Genomic DNA, 15977 nt, shown 5'->3' with positions numbered 1-15977 from the left:
AGGGTAGATGGGTGGGCTGGCCCAGGGTAGATGGGTGGGCCGGCCCAGGGTAGATGGGTGGGCTGGCCCAGGGTAGATGGGTGGGCCGGCCCAGGGTAGATGGGTTCCCAAGGGGAGGGGCTGGGGGGCCGTCAACTGTTCCCAAGGGGAGGGGCTGGAGGGCCTCAGCTGTTCCCAAGGGGAGGGGCTGGGGGTCCGTCAGCTGTTCCCAAGGGGAGGGGCTGGGGGGCCGTCAACTGTTCCCAAGGGGAGGGGCTGGAGGGCCTCAGCTGTTCCCAAGGGGAGGGGCTGGGGGTCCGTCAGCTGTTCCCAAGGGGAGGGGCTGGAGGGCCTCAGCTGTTCCCAAGGGGAGGGGCTGGGGGGCCTCAGCTGTTCCCAAGGGGAGGGGCTGGGGGGCCTCAGCTGTTCCCAAGGGGAGGGGCTGGGGGGCCTCAGCTGTTCCCAAGGGGAGCCCCAGCACCAAGACTGTAATGGTAATGGGGAACCGTAATGAATGACTTGCAGAAAGATACTATTACAAGGAAAGGACATACTGTGCCAGCCATCTCACAGATTAAACAAGGAAAGGACATACTGTGCCAGCCATCTCACAGATTAAACAAAAAACAAGAAAAATCACTAAAATAAGTTCATTAATAACCAAGTAGTTCTGTGTTTGGGCTTCATATAGGGTGCTTCATATAGGGTGCTTCATATAGGGTGCTTCATATAGGGTGCTTCATATAGGGTGCATGAAGGGCAGGTTGGGGGTCCTAAAATAACCTGCACTAGCTGGGACCCCACCGTAACCACGCTATGCCACTGACAGCAGACACGCGCACGCACGCACGCACGCACGCACGCACGCACGCACGCACGCACGCACTCACGCAGTAATTAATGACTTTCAGGGAAAGATATATTACAAGGACATACTTTCCACTACTAGTCCTATATGTGCCAAGTCATCTCACACAATAAACACAGTACTAGTCCTATATGTGCCAAGTCATCTCACACAATAAACACAGTACTAGTCCTATATGTGCCAAGTCGTCTCAATAAACATACAATACAATAAACAAATAACAATCAAAATCACTAAAATAAGGACATTAATAACCAAACACTCCCTTAAGGAGGGCAGACGTTCTCATGTATTGCTCTAGAGCAGGGGTTCTCAACCCGCGGGTCGCGACCCTTCGAGGGGTCGCCAAATTATTTTGGGGGGGTCCCCAAATTATTTTAAAAAAAAAGAAAAAAGAAAAAGGGGTTTTTTTTTGCAACTGAATGGCTGTAAATGAAGAGTGTACATATAGTACACATAGTACATGCATACACCTTCCCTAATGATTATGGTTTCAGTATTTATTTATGGTGTATTGTCTCTATTATTAAGGTTATTGTTGCAGTCAATTTATATTGGGGGTCGGGAGGGGGCGGGGCGGGGGTCCCGAGACGTTGCCAAAGCATTTTCGGGGGTCCCCGGCCAGAAACGTTGAGAACCCCTGATCTAGAGGGTGAAACTGTATCCCGGCAAAGCAGCAGGTTGTCACTGGCCCACCCTGGCCAGGGCAGCGTGGACAGTTCTGCTAAAGCAGCAGGTTGTCACTGGCCCACCCTGGCCAGGGCAGCGTGGACAGTTCTGCTAAAGCAGCAGGTTGTCACTGGCCCACCCTGGCCAGGGCAGCAGGTTGTCACTGGCCCACCCTGGCCAGGGCAGCGTGGACAGTTCTGCGATGCCCGCTGCAGTATAGCAAAAATAGCCGATCTACAAGCTCAACAGTGTGACGCGTCTTGAGCTTGTAGATCGGCTATTTTTGCTACGACAGTAATATGCACTGTGGCCCCTCTGGAGTGAGTGTGGAAATATAGTGGCCCTCTGGAGTGAGTGTGGAACTATAATGGCCCTCTGGAGTGAGTGTGGAACTATAGTGGCCCTCTGGAGTGAGTGTGGAACTATAGTGGCCCTCTGGAGTGTGTGTGGAACTATAGTGGCCCTCTGGAGTGAGTGTGGAAATATAGTGGCCCTCTGGAGTGAGTGTGGAACTATAGTGGCCCTCTGGAGTGAGTGTGGAAATATAATGGCCCTCTGGAGTGAGTGTGGAACTATAGTGGCCCTCTGGAGTGAGTGTGGAACTATAGTGGCCCTCTGGAGTGAGTGTGGAACTATAGTGGCCCTCTGGAGTGAGTGTGGAACTATAGTGGCCCTCTGGAGTGAGTGTGGAACTATACTGGCCCTCTGGAGTGAGTGTGGAACTATACTGGCCCTCTGGAGTGAGTGTGGTACTATAGTGGCTCTCTGGAGTGAGTGTGGAACTATAGTGGCCCTCTGGAGTGAGTGTGGAACTATAGTGGCTCTCTGGAGTGAGTGTGGAACTATAGTGGCCCTCTGGAGTGAGTGTGGAACTATAGTGGCCCTCTGGAGTGAGTGTGGAACTATAGTGGCCCTCTGGAGTGAGTGTGGAACTATAGTGGCCCTCTGGAGTGAGTGTGGAACTATAGTGGCCCTCTGGAGTGTGTGTGGAACTATAGTGGCCCTCTGGAGTGAGTGTGGAAATATAGTGGCCCTCTGGAGTGAGTGTGGAACTATAGTGGCCCTCTGGAGTGAGTGTGGAAATATAATGGCCCTCTGAAGTGAGTGTGGAACTATAGTGGCCCTCTGGAGTGAGTGTGGAACTATAGTGGCCCTCTGGAGTGAGTGTGGAACTATAGTGGCCCTCTGGAGTGAGTGTGGAACTATAGTGGCCCTCTGGAGTGAGTGTGGAACTATACTGGCCCTCTGGAGTGAGTGTGGAACTATACTGGCCCTCTGGAGTGAGTGTGGTACTATAGTGGCTCTCTGGAGTGAGTGTGGAACTATAGTGGCCCTCTGGAGTGAGTGTGGAACTATAGTGGCTCTCTGGAGTGAGTGTGGAACTATAGTGGCCCTCTGGAGTGAGTGTGGAACTATAATGGCCCTCTGGAGTGAGTGTGGAACTATAGTGGCCCTCTGGAGTGAGTGTGGAACTATAGTGGCCCTCTGGAGTGAGTGTGGAACTATAATGGCCCTCTGGAGTGAGTGTGGAACTATAATGGCCCTCTGGAGTGAGTGTGGAACTATAGTGGCCCTCTGGAGTGAGTGTGGAACTATAGTGGCCCTCTGGAGTGAGTGTGGAACTATAGTGGCCCTCTGGAGTGAGTGTGGAACTATAGTGGCCCTCTCGTCAAAGTTGCCCACCCCTGGTCTAACGCTAACTCCTCTAGCATAGCAGGGATGTTATTGTCTAACTCTGACTCCAGAATAAACGTCTCTATTGTCTAACTCTGACTCCAGAATAAACCGTCTCCTGCTCCATGGCGCCCCCCTGTGGTCTTGGTCGGGTGTTCCTGTTGACATTCACAGCAGCGTAATGGAGGTCGTCTTCTCCCTTTGATTACAACAAACAAAACAAGACAACAATGGAACAAAACAACAAACAAATAAACAAACAATAGAAGAAGAAAATCATGATCAGAGCAACAACACCCCAGTGTGGACTTTGTGGCCGGGGGAAAACTTTGGAAGATATTAAGGTAAAATAATACTAAATACAAATAAATACAACTTACCACTGTGTTTGTAGGAGACACTGGGGAGCCACGTGATTGTCCTAAAAACAAAATACACATCATAGGGTACAGGCTTTAGTTTAGACCAGAGTAATCTAGTAAGAGAGTGGCGACACTAGCGTTGACTCCCATTGTAACAATGGAATGCGGACGTGCTCATTCTATCTCAATGGGATAGTTCCAGCCATAGGAGCAATGTTTGGAACTATAGCCCACGGCACCCCGCTTTGTCTCAATGGGATAGTTCCAATGTTTGGAACTATAGCCCATAGGCACCGGCTTTGCGGCGAGATCAAAGCGTGTCGCTACTCTCATATACTCTGACGATGGAGAGGGCCACTATATTTCCACACTCACTCCCTATAGGGCCATATATTACTGTCGTCGCAAAAATAGCCGATCTACAAGCTCAAAACGCGTCACGCTGCGACGCGTTTTGAGCTTGTAGATCGGCTATTTTTGCTATATTCGAATTGAAATTTTTTAATTGGAATCCTGAAAATGTACATTTTTATGTAATTTCAAATGCCTTTTAATTATACTTGTGTTGAAGCAATGAGCTACTAATTTAGACTGAAGTAATTAAAGCGGGTCATGTTTGCATGTTGTGGAATTGTAAACAGCTGAAACCAATTATATGACATTAACCTGAGGGCCACATTAAGTGAAGGTGGGGGCCGCATGTGGCCCCTGGGCCGCCAGTTGCCCACCCCTGCTCTACACTCTGGTTTAGACATACTATTGGTACAACCTAATGCACCTATACATCAAACCCTCACCTAAAACTAACCGCACGCGGGAGGCAGCGCATGTTCCACCACATGACCGCTGTTTCCGCATGTCGGTCCGTTTGTGTGTCTAATCTACGTGTGCATCTCATACACACGTAGATGATTAGATTATCACCTGGTATTCATCAAATGTATCCAGCTGGACACATTCAGGAGGACTGTTTAAAGGGTTAGGGTTAGACACATTCAGGAGGACTGTTTAAAGATTATGTCTGTTTTTTTGTTTGTTTGTTTTTTTCTTAACTTTTATGCCATGATTTTGTAACCCCATTTTTTTTCACCCAGTGTCAATTATCTAATGTAATCCTGACCTCAGCGGACTGACCTCATGCTTCCTTCTGTGCATGAGGAGTCCAAGCCGGTTGGACGTACAGTTAGTAGCACGTTTAAGGAACACGTTATAAACATTTTATGTCATAACAACATGATAAATGTATATGTAATGGGCTTGTAAACTAGCGATTACAAATCAGGGATGTTGTAGTCAGTAAATGCAGTCATTATACAAACTATTACCTCTGTGATCTTTTCTCCATGACCTGTAGAGCATCCATCCAAGGAGCAGAGTGGACGTCCCCAGGAGGACAGTAGAAACCACCAACACAATGACGGTTGGATTTGATCGACGTTCACATTCTGAAATGATGGCAGAATCATTATTTACGTTCACCAGTTCAGATAAGCTAGAACAACAGTCATCATTTCCACTGACACACAGTGGTGGAAAGTACTTTTACTTAAGTACTGTACTTAAGTACAATTGTGAGGTATTTGTACTTTACTTGAGTATTTCCAATTTCCAGTACTTTTACTTCTACTCCACTACATCTCAGAGCCAAAATTTTTACTTTTACTTCACTACAATTATTTGAAAACTTTAGTTACTTTGGATATTTTGATTAGAAAACATACATTAACCACTTCAACCCTATACATTTTGGCCATTTGAAAATAGCCGATCAACAAGCTCACAATGCGTCGCGTTTTCCACCACTGCCTAAACATACAGTAATGAATGTATTACCTTGGCCTTTCAGTGTCGGTCCCTGTCCAGAGGTCTCTCCAACAGAGGTCTCTCCCAGCTCCTCTCCTTTGAAAGGTGATCATCATTACTAACCGTTCTATTCTGATAGAATAACATTTACTTCATATCCTTCAAACCTAAATTACACTACAGAGAAAAACCTACCTTGTATCTCTAGGAAGGTTCCTGGTCCAATCTCAAGGGAAGCTACACCCATTACTCCACAAAAGTATTTTCCAGTGTCCTCTGCTTTCGTATTCTTTATTTTAAGATAAGCTGATTTAACTTTGTCGTCTGTCTCTACAACAACACGACCCTCTTCGTCACAAGGATAAATGCCGGTGTATTTTGATATTACACATTGTTTAGTTAAAGTATTCGCTGTTAATTTGTACCATACATAATGTGCAGTTTGTGCACTATACAAGATTTCTTCAATGTAACATTGAAGTGTAACTTCCTGGCCCAGCTGTGCTGTTTGATGTGGAAGTGGCTGAGAGATACCCGCTTGTTGAGCCACACCTGAAACACAAGCATCCAATGCAACCACATACGTTAAAACATTTACAGTATGGGGTTTGAGATAATGTAATGTTGGCCAATTTGTTCTGCAAACTTGAGTTTCATATAAAATAAATCATAAGATAAAAGACAAGTGACTCATAACTCTCATAAATATTCAGTATACATTTAAAACTATCCTCTACATTTACAAATCTATACATGTATATGGAATCATACAGATGCAACTCTATTGCTGTGAATACTTACAGGAGTAAATTAGAAGAAAAGGTACAAAGTATTCCATCCTTGTCTTGTTGTTTGGTTCCCTGCTGTCACTGCTGTGTGCTTCACTGTGACTGGCTGCTGGTGACTGTATTTTCATTGTGTGAGTTCCTGTCAGCTCGTCTGATTGTCTCAGCAGCTTTATCCTGCACTTCATTTGATTGGCTGCTCAGAACCAGGATGTTGTATGAAACACATAGTGGAATCTCTGTATGGATGTTATCAGAAGCTTTGAATGACATTAACACATGATAATAAGGTATGAAATGATCAACTAATCAGACTGAATTACATTAACACATGATAATAACTTATTATCATGTGTTAATGTCATGCAGTCTGATTAGTAGATCATTTCATACCTTATTATGAAATTATCTACTAATCAGACTGAATGACATTAACACGTGATAATAATAATAATAATAATAATAATGACATTAACACATGATAATAAGGTATGAAATGATCTACTAATCAGACGAGCACATAAGAATTGGAAGTGAATGTTGTGTGCATGTTTGAAACGACAGATATGGCTGTAAAAGTAAAAGGACAGAATTAGAAAAACGAACTGGATGTCACTTGCAGGGCATTTAAGACTTGAAGCTTGAATAGACCAAAAAGGAAAGGTCCACACTGGCAAAACACTGAGACTTTACAACAGTCCAAGACATATTATGGGCCAAAACATGACATGTTCAAATGAAAAGATGCATAATATGGAAATACAAATGGTCTATTTTAAAGCACAGTGTAACTAACATGAAGTGGACTGTTATAGGGCGCCACCATGAGGCCACATTGAACATATCCTTGGCCTACTGGCAGGCTTGGCTATCTTGCTTTGCCCTCCCCTTTTTCCCCTCACTGTATATGTTTCTTTTCCCTTTTTACCTCCTTTATGATGAATTCCTGTTCTGTTCTTTGACTATATAGAAGTGTCTATTTGTCTCTAAATGTTTTGATGAATTGAACATGGTGGACCCTCTTGTAAACAAGTGTAATGCTTAATTGGGTCTTTGAGTCTTTGTATTGAGTTTGTGCTTGAAATGTACTGTAATTCTGCAAACTGTTAATACATATTTTCAATCAATCAATCAATCAATCTTTGCCCCTATAGAGCGTTGCGGTCCCGCCCCCTTTCATGACGACGCCAGGCCCAGGAAATAATTCCCAATGCATTTTCCTCATAGACATTTCAAAAAGTATTTATTTAAAGACCTTTTAAGCGTCGTACGAAGCCAACTCGAGTTGTGACAATAAACACAATATTTTGGACCAAACAAATAATTACAAAGAAGAAAAACAACAAAAAAAAGTGTTGTAACCTGCCGTTTTCTTCTTCTTTCTAATTATTTGTTCGGCCCGTTTGTTGTCATGATTTCTCATGACAACGGCTTTTGCCGTTTCCTTCCTTTTGCTACTAAACCCTACATCATTCCAGGAGCTCTGCCATCTTGGCCAGGACTTGGTCACTACTAAACCCTACATCATTCCAGGAGCTCTGCCATCTTGGCCAGGACTTGGTCACTACTAAACCCTACATCATTCCAGGAGCTCTGCCATCTTGGCCAGGACTTGGTCACTACTAAACCCTACATCATTCCAGGAGCTCTGCCATCTTGGCCAGGACTTGGTCACTACTAAACCCTACATCATTCCAGGAGCTCTGCCATCTTGGCCAGGACTTGGTCACTACTAAACCCTACATCATTCCAGGAGCTCTGCCATCTTGGCCAGGACTTGGTCACTACTAAACCCTACATCATTCCAGGAGCTCTGCCATCTTGGCCAGGACTTGGTCACTACTAAACCCTACATCATTCCAGGAGCTCTGCCATCTTGGCCAGGACTTGGTCACTACTAAACCCTACATCATTCCAGGAGCTCTGCCATCTTGGCCAGGACTTGGTCACTACTAAACCCTACATCATTCCAGGAGCTCTGCCATCTTGGCCAGGACTTGGTCACTACTAAACCCTACATCATTCCAGGAGCTCTGCCATCTTGGCCAGGACTTGGTCACTACTAAACCCTACATCATTCCAGGAGCTCTGCCATCTTGGCCAGGACTTGGTCACTACTAAACCCTACATCATTCCAGGAGCTCTGCCATCTTGGCCAGGACTTGGTCACTTGGCACCATAGATATATATATATCTATGCTTGGCACCACCTGCCTCGATGTTTGTTGTTGTGTGAGAGAGAGACTGGCGAAGGACAGGCCAAGCCACTTCTGATGCGTCAGATTAACACTGTAGTTAAAAGTGTAGTTCTACAATGAGTCCACTAGGTGGGGGACAATGACCACATTACATCTACAAAGAAACAATAGATTTTAAAGCAGTGTAACTATATAGGCCTATTGTTGTTGTTTTTTAAGGTGGTTGTGTAAAAATGTGTTTTTAGACCCCATGGGGTATAGGGGACTTTTGTTGAAGGAAATGTTTGTCACATTTTCCAAGCTGTCAAACAGCCCAATTTAATGCATGACTCACCAATGGAAGGTTCACTAACAACTGTAACTGTAAACTTCACTTGGAATAATTCAGGAACTCATAAATAATAGTCTTTAGGACTTTAGCCACAGTATCGGTAGGCCTATATGTTTGAGTTATAGAAGATTGAGAAGGCTTAGCGTACTGCATGAGGCCAACATTCAGATATGCCAGACATAACTATATTCTACATCGCATTGCATTTAATTACTTTCATAGTCATTTAAACAATCAACAAGAATTCTGTAGAAATTATACAACAATGCGTGCCGTGAATAATGTCCTTTTTGATGTAAATGTAACAGAAAGAAGATAAAAGTAAGAAATAAAGGGGATCTAGTCTCTTCCCTCCTTTGTTTCCTTTTCCATTTTGACAACAAGGAAATTACTGCAGTTTCCTACACTTTTCCTCCAAATGGGGGCAGCCATTGTACATATCATACAGCACAACTCCCAGTAGTTTGGGTGACTAGTTTAACAGTCAGGTTGGTTCTGGTAGAAATAATTGTCTGCAAAACATAATTATCATCTGGATACTGAGACTGAGACTGTATGATAATAATTATGTTCAGCCGCAGTACTCAGTGGAAGTGGAAGTTGAGATAAGATACGATACGATGTTTATTTGTCACTGTATGAGACATAAGATAAGATACAATACGATGTTTATTTGTCACTGTATGAGACATAAGATAAGATACAATACAATGTTTATTTGTCACTGTATGAGACATAAGATAAGATACAATACAATGTTTATTTGTCACTGTATGAGACATAAGATAAGATACAATACAATGTTTATTTGTCACTGTATGAGACATAAGATAAGATACAATACAATGTTTATTTGTCACTGTATGAGACATAAGATAAGATACAATACAATGTTTATTTGTCACTGTATGAGACATAAGATAAGATACAATACAATGTTTATTTGTCACTGTATGAGACATAAGATAAGATACAATATGATGTTTATTTGTCACTGTATGAGACATAAGATAAGATACAATACAATGTTTATTTGTCACTGTATGAGACATAAGATAAGATACAATACAATGTTTATTTGTCTGTATGAGACATAAGATGAACAGCTCTCAGCGGGTAAATGGGGCTGGTCAAGGTCTTAGGTTCCAACTCCGATATTTTTGATTTTCCCTCCTGGACCCCCCTGGGGTTTAAGAGGTTAAGGTGAACAGGTATTCTACACTTGAAAGTCAAAACAGATGAGTGATGAATACATGATTAATGACAGTCAGCCCAGCTCCTAATCCAGACAACAGTCTTGTCAAAACTTGACTATTGTAACTCCCTCCTTACTGGCCTACCGGCATGTGCACTTAAGCCCCTCCAACTGATCCAAAATGCCGCAGCCCGCTTGGTCTTCAACCAGCCAAAATTCTCACACGTCACCCCCCTTCTCCGCTCCCTCCATTGGCTCCCGGTCGCTGCCCGCACAGAATACAAAACTCTGATGCTGGCATTCAAAGCAACCAAAGGCATGGCCCCCCCATATCTCACAAGTATGATCGTACCCTACAAACCCTCCCGCGCACTCAGATCAGCCAACGCAGGGAAGCTGGAGGTACCTTCACTAAAAACGCCGGGACAACGCTCCACACGTCCCAAACTCTTCTCCCTTCTGGCTCCAAAACTATGGAATGCACTTCCCATCACAGTCAGAACTGCAGCCTCACTCCCAATCTTCCGCCGTAGTCTGAAAACCCACCTCTTCAGACTCCACCATGGCCCGTAGCACTTGCCCTAGCCTAGCCCCTTAGATAGCACATTATGTAGACTTAGATAGTATTTTAAACAGACTTATAGCTTGTTACGTAGACAGCTCTAGAATTGCACTTTATGTAGTCATAGCACTTTATAGTACACATGTATAATATATTATATAGTATAGTATGTATAGTTTACATAGATACTCCACTGTTACGTTCTTAGTCTACGCATGATTCATGATAACTACTTTTTATATATGTGATGTATGCCATGCTTTTGTTATTGCTTAATGTAAGTCGCTCTGGATTAAGAGCGTCTGCTAAATGCCTAAATTGTAAATTGTAAATTGTAGTCATAACTAGTTTAATTTGACGCATAGGGCTCCTAACCTGACTCTGCCAGATGGGGCAGCAGAGAGTACACACTGTGTACTCTCTGCACAGTACCTCTCTACACAGTACCTCAGGAGGGGGGAACCTGTGTACTACACAGGTTCCCCCCTCCTGAGGTACTGTGTACTCTCTGCTGCCCCATGTGGCGGAATCAGGTTATAGGGCTCCTAACTCGTGAGCCAATTGGTTCAGGTGGAGCTCTGAAGGAGAGGAAGACAGCCGTCGTACAGTGTTGCATCCCAAATGGGCTGCCGGAAAGAGGCCAACGAGCGTAAGACCCACGACGTGCATGACCGGAGCTGCGGTGCGCTCTGGATGGAGTTAGTATGTCATTTTCACCTCGTGCTTGATTAAGATAAGAAAACGGTTTGTGTCCGGTCTCGGTATCGAGTCCACATTTTCATTTGGCCGGTCTCGTCTCTGTCTTGCACGTAATGTGACTTGGGCTTGACTCGGCCTCGTCACCAGGTCTGGGACAAATACGCTGTTTCTTTTTAACTATTTTAAAACGGCGAATGAAACGCATTAAACAAATAGCGGGTTTAGCGTATTACGCGCGGTGCAGGAACCCTGGATTAAACAATTAGCCGCCGTCAAAGTGTTAATAAATGTGCAAAGAATTAAATAACTTAAACAGTGAGCAAATACGATATGTGAATGAACCAAAATTACCGCTCCCAGCTCACCCTGCCTCCAAGTTCAAACAGCCTTACGGTGAGCTGGTACGGACGTACATTTGTAAACTACGGATTACTGAAGGCCGCTCACAGAGGTGCTCCCACCAATGTACACAGTACACCCATCACCATCCTAGGCTGGGTTCAAACGTGGTGAACACACCCATCACCATCCTAGGCTGGGTTCAAACGTGGTGAACACACCCATCACCATCCTAGGCTGGGTTCCAACGTGGTGAACACACCCATCACCATCCTAGGCTGGGTTCCAATGTGGTGCCCACAGCACACCCATCACCATCCTAGGCTGGGTTCCAACGTGGTGAACACACCCATCACCATCCTAGGCTGGGTTCCAATGTGGTGCCCACAGCACACCCATCACCATCCTAGGCTGGGTTCCAATGTGGTGCCCACACCCATCACCATCCTAGGCTGGGTTCCAATGTGGTGCCCACAGCACACCCATCACCATCCTAGGCTGGGTTCCAATGTGGTGCCCACACCCATCACCATCCTAGGCTGGGTTCCAATGTGGTGCCCACACCCATCACCATCCTAGGCTGGGTTCCAATGTGGTGCCCACACCCATCACCATCCTAGGCTGGGTCCCACAGCACACCCATCACCATCCTAGGCTGGGTTCCAATGTGGTGCCCACACCCATCACCATCCTAGGCTGGGTCCCACAGCACACCCAGCACCATCCTAGGCTGGGTTCCACAGCACACCCAGCACCATCCTAAGCTGGGTTCCAACGTGGTGAACACACATCACCATCCTAGCCTTGGTTCCAGGCTGACTCACCAACCACATGTGAAAACTAGAAAGGTCGCAATTTAAAAAAATTGCAAAGTGTGGTTGCCGCAGTGGCTTACATATGCCCCTCCCACTGATATTGCCAGCCAATTACAATGTCGCTTCACCCCTGCGATCATGCGCAAGTAATTCGGAGGGTATTTATCCCCAAAAAATCATGTTTTTGCGAGAAATTGTTAAAGTTTTCGCATTTACGGCGCCCCCTATAGATGAAAATGGAATTGCTTTTGGCTTTTGGTTGATTAAACCACCCCAGACATGTGATTCAAATTTGGGATGGATTGGACATTCCGTTCGTGATTTTAGGCATTTTTTGTAAAATAGGCCCCTCCTGCTAACGATTAAGGCCGAACGATACGGACAAAAAAAAAATTAAACGCGGTCCGATAGGTCCATAGATCATGTGTACTGATTTCTGTGAGATTCGGACAAAATCTGTAGAATCAGAAAATAAAAGTGTGTTTTGAAGAAAATTCAAAATGGCGGAAAATCTATCCTGACGCAAATGGGCGTGGCCTATATGGGGAGATGCGTCATGGCCCAACGAATCCAGGGAAAAAATGATTTTGATTTTACGACCTACGGTTCAAGAGTTATAAGCCAAAACGTAAAGTGGGCTGTTATAGCGCCACCATGAGGCCGACCGATATAATTATAAGTTAATTAATTTTAGTAAGTATTACGAATTATCCCTCCAAGTTTTGTAACTATAGCCCTTACGGTCTCCGAGGAAAAAATACTTGAACGTGATTTTTCGCATTTTCCCATTCATGTCAATGGGGAAATTTAATTCACTAATAAATTAATATCAATTAAACTATACAACATTTCTCTTAGAAATGAGCAAGCACACCATTTCTGATTTTTCCGGTCAATTTGACATATGGGTCAAGTGCGTACAGTTAAAACTGTGGGAGGAGTAGAGTTTAAAAAAAAGGTTACTCCAGTAAAAAGAAATAAACTAGAAAGAAGCAATTCTGGGAAATTGCAAAGTGTGGTTGCCTCACTCGCTGATATAGGCCCCTCCCAGTAATTTTGCTAGGCAATGACAATGTCAAGCCACCCTTGTGATCATGTGTAAGTAATTCAGAGTGTTTTTCCCCCCCTGAAATCATGTTTTTGCAATAAACGGGTAATTGTTTTTGCAATTGTAGCGCCCCCTATGGATGAAAATGGAATTGCTTTTGGCTCTGCGTTGATTAAGCCACCCTCGACATGTGATTTGGATTTGGGATGGATGGGACATTCCGTGCGTGAATTGTGGCATTTTTTGTAAAATAGGCCCCTCCCACTAACTTCGGAAGACGATTACGGACGAACGATACAGAAGATCAAAATTCTGACTGTGCTGTTTTAATCGGATAGGTCCGGAGATCATGTGTACCGATTTTTGTGAGATTTGGACAAAATCTGTAGGTGGAGGATCCAAAAGTGGGTTTTGAACAAAATTCAAAATGGCGGAAAATCTATCTAGACGCAAATGGGCGTGGCCTATATGGGGAGATGCGTCATGACCCAAGGAATCCAGGAAAAAAGTAATTTTGATTTTACGACCTACGGTTCAAGAGTTATACGCCAAAACGTAAAGTGGGCTGTTATAGCGCCACCATGAGGCCGATCAATATACTTATACGGTTATTAATTTTAGTAATTATTATGAACCTTCCCCCCAAGTGTTGTAACTGTAGCCCGTACGGTCTCAGAGGAAAAAATACTTGAATGTGAGTTTTTGCATTTTCCCATTCATGTCAATGGGGAAATTTAATCCACTAATTAATTAATATCAATTAAACTATACAACATTTCTCTTAGAAACGAGCAAGCACATCATTCCCGATGAAGCCGGTCGTTTTGACATATGGCTCAAGTGTGTGCGGCAAAAACTGTGGGAGGAGTAGCACTCCAAAATAAAGTTTATACAGAAAGAAAACAAAAAGAAGAAATAAAAGGTAAGGGGAACAATAGTATGGTTGCCCATAGGCAACCACACTAATAAAGTGTTACAATTACAATAGTGTGGTTGCCCTTTAGGGCAACCACACTAATAACCATAAACTCTCTTTGGCTCCTACACTCCGCCTCTCTCTCCCTCATCCACCCCCTTCTCTCTCTCTCTCTCTCTCTCTCTCCGCGGCTCCGCCTCTCCCGTCCCCTCCCTCTCTCCCTCTCTCTCTTTCTCCCCCTCCCCCTCTCTCTCTCTCTCTCTCTCCGCGGCTCCGCCTCTCCCGTCCCCTCCCTCTCTCCCTCTCTCTCTTTCTCCCCCTTCCCCCTCTCTCTCTCTCTCTCTCTCCGCGGCTCCGCCTCTCCCGTCCCCTCCCTCTCTCCCTCTCTCTCTTTCTCCCCCCTCCCCCTCTCTCTCTCTCTCTCTCTCCGCGGCTCCGCCTCTCCCGTCCCCTCCCTCTCTCCCTCTCTCTCTTTCTCCCCCCTCCCCCTCTCTCTCTCTCTCCGCGGCTCCGCCTCTCCCGTCCCCTCCCTCTCTCCCTCTCTCTCTTTCTCCCCCCTCCCCCTCTCTCTCTCTCTCTCTCTCCGCGGCTCCGCCTCTCCCGTCCCCTCCCTCTCTCCCTCTCTCTCTTTCTCCCCCCTCCCCCTCTCTCTCTCTCTCTCTCTCCGCGGCTCCGCCTCTCCCGTCCCCTCCCTCTCTCCCTCTCTCTCTTTCTCCCCCCTCCCCCTCTCTCTCTCTCTCTCTCTCCGCGGCTCCGCCTCTCCCGTCCCCTCCCTCTCTCCCTCTCTCTCTCTCTCTCTCCCCCCTCCCCCTCTCTCTCTCTCTCTCCGCGGCTCCGCCTCTCCCGTCCCCTCTCTCTCTCCCTCTCTCTCCCCCTCTCTCTCTCTCTCCCCCCCCCTCCCTCTCTCTCCCCGAACGTTTTTAACCGTCGCACGCAGCCAGGCAGCCAGTCAGCCAGTCAGCCCTTAGTCAGCCAGCCATCACTGAGATCTACAAGCTCACAGCGCGGCGCGGCGCTGTGAGCTTGTAGATCTGCTCCTCCAGTGTGGGAGGAATCAAGGAATGAGGAAGTGAGTCGTATACTAGTCTCAGATTACGTGTCTCTCTCTCCCTCCTAGTTACCTCGCCCCAAACAAACATTAACCGATCTTTGTGTCCTCTGCTGAGTCTGCTCTGCTCAACAAGGTAGCTAAAATATATACAAGCTACTCTTAATTTTAAACCGTATCGTTTATAGCTGTGATCAGGGCGCTCCGGACCGGCGCTTATAACTTATGTTGTATTTACTGTATAACGTGATTAACAATATACTAACTGTACACATGTATGAAATATATACTAAACTATAAGCCATAGCCTATATATCCTTAAAATACATGTTCCATAGGCGTACAAACTTAACAGACCAAATGAAAAGGGGGTTTTATATTTATCACATTTTATTTACATAACTTAATTTAAAGTGCGTCAGAACTCAGAACAAGGCCTTCTTCAAAAGCAGCCATTTTATATATAAGCTAGCCCCATATGTGCCCTCTCCCTACGCTCATTCTGTAGCTCCGAGATGAGGTCACAGAAAGAAACCCCTCCTACCCCGTTCAGAAACGGCGCATGTTTCCACAATTCCCCATTGCTTACCCTTTTCTTAACAATGCACCAAAACCTTGAAGTGACGTTCCGGGTTTACACTAATTTACCGTCAACAACGGAAAAGAAAATCCAACTAGCGATTTGA

At 45.2% G+C, this 15977-nt stretch overlaps 1 protein-coding gene and 1 long non-coding RNA gene across 2 annotated transcripts in view; one reads left to right on the top strand and one right to left on the bottom strand.

Annotated features, from left to right (window-relative positions):
• Nucleotides 1-3343: 3343 nt before the first annotated feature.
• The window catches only part of LOC306918128 (uncharacterized protein), a 56776-nt gene continuing 44142 nt past the window's right edge, over nt 3344-15977 (top strand). The window contains exons 1-2 of the mRNA XM_079531010.1: nt 3344-3534; nt 5399-5460. The gene's annotated coding sequence lies outside the window, so the exon portion shown is untranslated. The remainder of the gene's footprint in view (nt 3535-5398; nt 5461-15977) is intronic.
• Nucleotides 3570-6266, bottom strand: LOC306918129. Its single transcript, XR_013789289.1, has 4 exons — nt 6157-6266; nt 5551-5907; nt 5386-5451; nt 3570-3611 (listed from the first exon to the last, which is right to left on the bottom strand). It is a non-coding gene; the product is annotated as an uncharacterized lncRNA (long non-coding RNA).

The sequence above is a fragment of the Electrona antarctica genome, assembly GCF_951216825.1.
Source record: "Electrona antarctica genome assembly, contig: scaffold_354, whole genome shotgun sequence".
NCBI lineage: Eukaryota > Metazoa > Chordata > Actinopteri > Myctophiformes > Myctophidae > Electrona > Electrona antarctica.
Note: the sequence above shows the minus strand (reverse complement) of the source record. Positions and strands in the feature narration are given on the sequence as shown.